The sequence below is a fragment of the Rhinatrema bivittatum genome, chromosome 5 (assembly GCF_901001135.1).
Source record: "Rhinatrema bivittatum chromosome 5, aRhiBiv1.1, whole genome shotgun sequence".
In the NCBI taxonomy this organism is placed as follows: domain Eukaryota; kingdom Metazoa; phylum Chordata; class Amphibia; order Gymnophiona; family Rhinatrematidae; genus Rhinatrema; species Rhinatrema bivittatum.
In genome coordinates, this window is record NC_042619.1 from 12,184,419 (window position 1) to 12,192,531 (window position 8,113).

Sequence of the window (8,113 nt, forward strand, 5' to 3'; positions counted from 1 at the left end):
TTGGTGGTTAACCTCTGGACCAACTATTTGGTTTATATCTTTTTGAAGGTGCTATCTCCAGAATTGTATACAGTACTCAAAATGAGGTCTCACCAAAGATATACAGATGCAATATCACCTCCCCTTTCTTGCTGACATTCCTCCCCCATGCCCCCATGCCCCCAAGCATCTGCCTGGCTTTTGCCATCATCTAATCTACCCATTTGGCCATTTTAAGATCATCAGATGTGATCACCCCAGATTCTGCTCTTTTTTTTGTGCACCCTACAATTTCACCCCCTGCAAAAACCCAAGGTTGCTTCCTTGGGTTTTTGCAACCAAAATGCATGACCCTGCATTTTTTAGCATTAAAACCTTAGCTGCTGGACTCTAGACCATCATGTTTCATTAGATTCCACCTCATGTTTTCCACACCTTAGAACATAAGACTTGCCATACTGGGTCAGACCAAGGGTCCATCAAGCCCAGTATTCTGTTTCCAACAGTGGCCAATCCAGGTCACTCGTACTTAGCAAGATCCGAAAAGGTCGATAGATTCTATGCTGCTTGTCCCAGGAATAAGCAGTGGATTTCCCCAAGATCAACTTAATAATGGGTTAGGTTTATGTTCTTTATTTATATGCCATCTATGCAATAGCCCTAGGCGACTTACAAGAGAACAAACAATACAATAGTCAAACAACATAAAAGCATATGCTGCTTGTTAACATTTAAAACACCTCTAAGAATAAGATAAAAACATGTTTAAAACAAAAGCAGAGCAAACACAGCATGGAAAAGGAATGCTACAAAGAGCTTTCCCCAAATGCTCTTAGAGGCTCCGCAACATCTTGCAGATATGTTTCTATAAAAAGAAAAGTGTTTAACTGACTCTTAAATGTTTTTGTTCAAGATGTGGATCTCAGGTCATGTGGAAGACTGTTTAGGCACTTTTCTTCCAAGAACTTGTCTAAACATTTTCTAAACCAAGCTACAGCAATAAATTCCAGTTTAATTATGTGTTGAAATAAAAAAATATTTTCTCCTATTTGTCTTAAATGTATCACATAGTAACTTCATTGAGGGCCGGATTTTAAAAGCCCTGCCCGCGTAAATCCGGCTGGATTTACGCGCGCAGGGCACTCGCGCGCCGGCGCACCTATTTTGCATAGGCCGCCGGTGCGCACAGAGCCCCGGGACGCACGTAAGCCCCGGGGCTTCGTAAAAGGGGCAGGGGAGGGGGTGTGTTCGGGGCGGGACCGGGGCGTGGTGCCGGCCCGAGGGCGTGGTCGAGGCCTCCGGACCAGCCCCCAGGTCGGGTGATGGCATGCCAGCAGCCTGCTGGCGCGCGCAAATTTACACCTGCTTTCGGCAGGCATAAATCTGGCAGCAAAGGTGGGGGGGGTTTAGATAGGGCTGGGGGGGGGTGGAAAAAAAGTTCCCTCCGAGGCCGCTCTGATTTCGGAGCGGCCTTGGAATAGGAAGCACGCGCACAAGTTGCACAAATGTGCACCCCCTTGCGCGTGCCGACCCCGGATTTTATAAGATACTCGTGGCTACGCGCGTATCTTATAAAATCCAGCGTACATTTGATCGCGCTTGGTGCGCGAACAAAAGTACGTGCTCACGCAAATTTATAAAATCTATCCCTGAATGTTCGCTAGTCTTCGTACTTTTTGAAAGAGTCATATCTCCTGTCAGGCGTTTCTTCTCCAAACTGAAGAGCCCTTACCTCTTTAGCCCTTCGTCATAGGAGACTCGTTCCATCCCCTTTATCATTCTGATCACACTTTCTAATTCCACTATATCTTTTTAGAGATGTGGTGACCAAAACTGCACACAGTACTCGAGGTGCAGTTGCACATTGAGTAGTACACAGGTATTATGATATTCTCCGAGGACAAAAAGGATGGCAGTCCTCACACATGGGTGACATCATCTGATGGAGCTCGGCACGGAACTTTGATCTCAAAGATTCTAGAGCTTAAAGCGTGCTCTACTGAGCATGTGCAGTTATAGCCATCTCCTTAACTCTCAGGCAGAGTCTACCAGTCTTTCTTTTTCCATGGAGCCATGTGGTCACAGGATCAGCTTTACTGGCCCCATAGCTAATGCTGTAACAGTTCTGGAACTGCAAGCAGATGTTTTTTTCAGGCAAAGCCTTGGTGTTTTTTTATTTTCCCTTAATTCCCTTGCAGTAGTTTAGGTTTAATTTGTTTTTTCTCTCTCTTTCTAGGACCTCACTGTCAGCCATATGACAGGCCTTATGTACTGTGCAGCTGACAGAGGTTTTTCCCCTTAATAAATAATGCTGCATCTGTAGCTTATTCCTGTGTCCTCTGCTTAATTTGTCTGATTTTTGCCTTTGTCAGGTGCCTTTTCAGTCTTGCAGTGTGCAGTCCATTGTTGTCCAAGTAGGCCTCTGGCCTATGGACTTGCCTGAGTTCCTACCCAGGCAGGAGTTATTTATTTATTACTTAAAATACCTAAGCGATTTACAAATAACATACATAATTAAAACAAACACTTTCTGATTACAAAATAGAATACCTATCCATGGTCTTAAACTGATAAGTCTTGTGGTGCATTCCCACTGAAGAACTTATTCAAACGTTTTGTTTTTAAGATTGATTTCCAGGAAATTCTGCCTGCCCCCTGGGCATTGAGGGAGGCTCAGACTGTGAAGAAATTCAGGACCAGATGTTCCCGTGGGGAGGAGAGCCCATCCTCCCCACACTTCTGGGAACTAGTCTCCTTGGCTGATGCCCTGGATGATGTAACCTCCCCTCTTGCTTGTCAGATCTATCTGGCATTGCATCTCCTTCGTAAAGAAGGTGATTATGAGCCTGGGTGATCAGCCCGGCATCAGTTGCCCATGCACATCCGTGCCAGTGCACTGATGGCCCCAGGAGCGCATTGAGTGCTAGGGATGCTATAGTTGCTTTTGAGTGCCAGGAGCACCATCAAGCTATGACCACCATCAAGAGCCATGGACGTCCTTGAGCACTGTGGATGCCATTGAGCACCATGGAAGCCCTCTATACTGTCAAACATGCTGGACACCATCAAGCACCATGGCGATACTAGGTGCCGTCGTGCACTATGGAATGGCAGTCATCGAGCGCCATGGAGGCCGCAGAGTGCCAGCAGTGCCATCATGTGCCATGGCCACTATCAATGCCAGTGAGTGCCATAGGCACCATTAAGCATCATGGATACCACAAACACCATCACTGCCGTTGAGCGGCATAGATGCCATCGGGTACCATAGCATGGCAGCCATTAACAATGCTACAATGCCATCGAGCACTGTGGGCACCATTAATAGACGTCATTGGATGCCATAGGTGCCATAAGTTCCATCATATCAAGTATGGAGTTGCTGACGAGCACCATGGGTACCATCCAGCACTATCAGTACTATCGACACTGTCAGGCATCAGAGGCACAAACAAGCATCATGAGTGCCATCGAAGGGCCTGACACCTCCGTTGCCATTGAGTTCTGGTGGTGCCATCCCATCTGGTGGGGCACCATGGATGCAATTTAGCACCATACGCAATCGAGCCCCATGAACACCATGGAAGCCCTCGACACTTCCGAGGGCCTTGCCTGCCGTCAGGCAGCAAGGTTGCTCTTGATGCCAGGGGCACCATCACAAGCCTTGACATTGAACACCGTGGTCACAGTCAGTTGCCATGGATGTCATCAAAATCATGAGTATCTTGCATGCCATTGGACTCTATGGATGCCATTGGCATTGTTGTGATTCAGCACCTAGGTTGCTGTCAGGCGCCATGGTCGCCATCGGGTGCCCGGATTGATATTATGCGCCATGGTCGCCATCACACACCATGGATGCTGTCGAGCACCATGAATGCCATCATGTATCAGGTGGGATAGCGAGTTCCAGGGCACCGTCCACATTTTTGAGCACCATGAGTGTCTGCAGCATCAAGAATGGAAGCGTTGCAGGATGCTGTCAGCACCAGCGAATGCCAGGAGCGCTGTGGAGGCACCGCCAAAGGGTGCCTCCAAGTGACTAAGGCAATGCAGTCTGTGCTGATGCCCTCACTTGAGCACAATGAGCACTGCTCTTGCCATAGAACATCATCGGGATAGTAGATCACTGAAGTCAGGGCTGCAACTGGCAGTCTCCTATGCCTCCAATCGCCATGCACATTGATGAAGCACTACCATTACTGTTGGCACTGTGGAGTACCTGAGTACTGTGGGTAGTGGCATGACCATCTTCGCCACAGGCACCATCAATGCCATTCCTATTGTGGAGGGTGCTTGGGTTCTGTAGATTCCCTTGGCCCCATACATTCCATCACTTTGTGGTAGGTGACATACAGGCATCTTCGATATCGTACAGCGTCACCATGTGTACCAAGATATACCTTCCATGCCAGACTGCCTCTTCCAGGTACATCATTGCAGCGGCTCTTGATCGCTATTAGGACACCTTCCAGTGCCTTCATGTGTCTGGCACCCAGGGGTGCTAATGACACCAATGGTGACCTCATATACTGACCACCGCCACAGATTTTGTGCCTGTCCAGGCCATGACATGGACTGCTAGGCTCGCAGGCACTGTGTTTTTCCATGCATGTTAGTCACTGTCAACTTGATGGAATACCGTGATGCAAGTGCACAGTGCTATTGTTGCAGGATGCAGATTCGGTGAAGGGGCACCATCATTACTAGGTGCCCACTGGTGTCTGCATCTGTGTATTCTTGTGCCAGAAAACATTGCATATCTGTGTACTGCAGTCACCACTGCACTAGGATGTCTTGGTCAATAATGCATTCCTATTCACTCCATTTTTGGGGTGGATACCAGCAATTCCTCCCCCTATCACGAGGGGACGAGCTCTTATGGGCCTCCTTCCTTATTGGCTTATGCTCTGGATCCCCTTTAGGGGGAGTCTCCAGGGTACATTCCCTCTCCGGTGCATGGCTCAGACCAGGGCGATGATATATCTTTTGATTCACATGAATCAGTGCAGCAACATAGCTGGTTGGATCACTTTTGCAGACCTTTCTTGTTCCTGGTTGCCATGTTGGCCCTAGTGTCTGACTAGGAGGCCATCAGGGACTGTCTTTGTTGCCAATAGAACCTCATAGGTTGGTGATTGTGCCTCACTCTTGTCCGGGGAGTTTCCAGAATTGAAACAATCCGGTTGAGCAGTGTGCAACCACACACACCCCCTACCCCCACCTCAGAGAAGAGAGGTCTGACTACTGGCTTTCAAGGGGTGCCCTCATTAGGTTCACTCTTAGTGCCTTGTTTTCTACTCAGGGAAAGGATTGTTTTTCACACCCCATTCTCCAAGTTGGCTTCGCCTCTGAGTGGCTGCTGCCCTTTGTTTTCACAAGGCTGTCCATTGGGAGCTCTCGCTCCACCGTTGCACTTCTGCACAATGGAGATGCCTTGTGGCAGGCGATAAGCTACCTGAATGGGATCTCCTCATAGAGCAATCTGCTCCCCAGTAACATATATGGATTCCTCTCACATAGGTGGAGTGCCTCTTCGGAAACCTGCTAAGTGCAACAAGCATATTTTCACTTGATGCCGCTCCTACTCAACGCTTTTGAGTTTGGGTGGCATTCTACCTCTGGGAGGAGGTTTCTCCTCCCTCTATTTCTCGACTGATGTGTCAGCCTTCTGACAGCTTGCCTCATCTATGGCAGCTTGGGTTGGAGATGGAGAATCTCAGAAAAGCAGCTCCCAACCCATGTTGCAGTTACTTAAGGGTTCTTATTTCCTCTTTTAGAAGTGACCCTGTCAGTACATAAGAACATAAGTTGCCATACTGGGTCAGACCGAGGGTCCATCAAGCCCAGTATCCTATTTCCAATAGTGGCCATTCCAGGTTACAAGTGCCTGGCTAGCACCTAAACATTAAGTAGATCCCATGCTTCTAATACCAGTAATAGTAGTGGCTATTCCCTAAGTCAACTTGATTAATAGCAGTTAATGATCTTCTCCTCCAGGAACTTAACCAGACCGGCTATGGTGCTCCTCCCGCCAATCTCCTTCAAGGTACCTCTAGGTACCTCATCTTTATTTCCACATTGGCATGAACCTCAGGGGCGTCCCCCTTTCTGACGTCACGACTCCAGGGTATATCTGCCTACTACATTTGCTAACTCGTTGAGTTAGCAACGGAATTCGTACGGATGGGATTTGCTTTCCATTCCTAAGCTACTCTGCCACTCCAGCTCTCAACTGGAACTCTTACTACCCTTCGGGGTCACTAACGGGGTACCCGCTCCTCGGGGGCCTCTCTGCTTCTTTCAGGTGCTATCAGGAAACCAGTACTCACTTCTCGAGGGCCCCATGTTCCCTGCGTCGCTGCCTGCAACCTCTACTTTCTACTTGGAAGAACTAACTACAGTCACCATCTGTGAGTACAGAAAACATCTCTACAGTACTGCTTCGCCGGAATCAGGTACTCGCTCCTCGAGGGCCTGCCCTCTGCTCCGGTGCCAGACCTCTCGTCTAGTGGAATCTCTGCTACTGCTAGTGAGTACAACGCTACGGAGTCTCTCAGCTCTAAGGGATCAGGTACTCGCTCCTCGAGGGCCTGCTCTCCCTGTCTCGGAGCTCTCCTATTCTACTTGGGACTTTGAATGCTAATTCTATTGTGTGCTCATAACTCTCAGTCTCTGTTCCACTACAGCACTGCCTACAGAGGATCTGCTGTTCCAGCGTTCTGTGAGAGACGCACCCAGCCGGGCTCTACAACCACTACTCACTACTGCCACCTCTAGTGGTTCCATATACTGTTTAATAAAAGGTTCATTCTGTATTTGTCTGTCCGGAGTTTAGCCTGACACTGTGGTCCCTCACAGGACTGCCCCCCACCCCCCGTGGGCGTGGTCAGCTGCCACAGTGTCCAAAGATCCACCCAAACACCAATAACCATAACAGTGAGATACCAGTTATATCTACCTCTTCAGTGCTATGCATTCTAACACTCCCATCTTAATTTTTAGACTTCTAGGGTTTGTATATAGACATTCCAAAGTATGTATTTTGATTGTATTAACAACCTGCTTATCAGTTAAGAGGGGTAATTTTGAATCTTTCTGCTCTGTCTGCTCATTAAAGGCACCTAAGCTACTTTAGCATTTATTGCAACCTCTCTATCAGGATGCCATAACTTCCCTGTTGTGTTAGTATCCTTCAAAGATTCATCATTCGCACTTCTGAGCGACTATCGGCTTTCCCCCATCACGTAGTTTAAAAGCTACTCTATCTCCTTTTTAATGTTAGTGCCAGCAGCCTGGTTCCACTCTGGTTAAGATAGAGCGCATCCTGCGGATTAGGTTCCCCCTTTTCCAGAATGTTTCCCAATTCCTAACAAATCTAAAAACCTTCTTCCCTGCACCATCGTCTCATCCACACATTGAGACTCTGGAGCTCAGCCTGCCTGTGGGGACCTGCAAATGGTACAAGGAGAATTTCTGAGAATTTAACCCACTTAAAGCGACCGAGGCGGGAAAATCCCCGCAGCTTCTATTGATGACGTTTTGAGTGCTGCCCTTTGTAAAGGCAGCTTCCCAAACACAACCTGTCTCAGCAACTAAGGTCCAGCTACTTCAAGTAGTGCATGTTGCTTCTCTGCCTGATCCCTGCCTTCATTTCCAGCCTCATTCCAGTCTTTGTCCAGCTTGTCTTCAGTCTTCACTCAGCTTGCAGTAAGACATCATCCAGCTTGTCTTCAGTCCTTGTCCAGCTCTCTTCAGTTTGTCTTCTGTCTTCGGTCCAGCACATTCCATCCATATTGCCTGCTTGTTCTTGTCCTTGCCTGTCTGCCCTGCCTATCCATCTCTCTTGGACGGATATCTGCCTCTGACCATTGCCTAGACCCCGGATACAACTGACTACTGCCTGCCACTGACCATTGCTTGAATCTCGGATATGCCTGACTGCCATCTGCCTATGACCCTAACTATCTATGGACCTTCTCTTCCTCCATCAGCAGATACCCCATCTAAATCCTGCTGGCCCTGACACCCAAAAGCTCAACCCGAAGGGAACATGGGCTGGTATAGGTGAACGTCCCGATGGGTCTCTGCTTTTCCTGGGTCTGCCTGCCGATGGTGGGAAACCTGCAGGTCT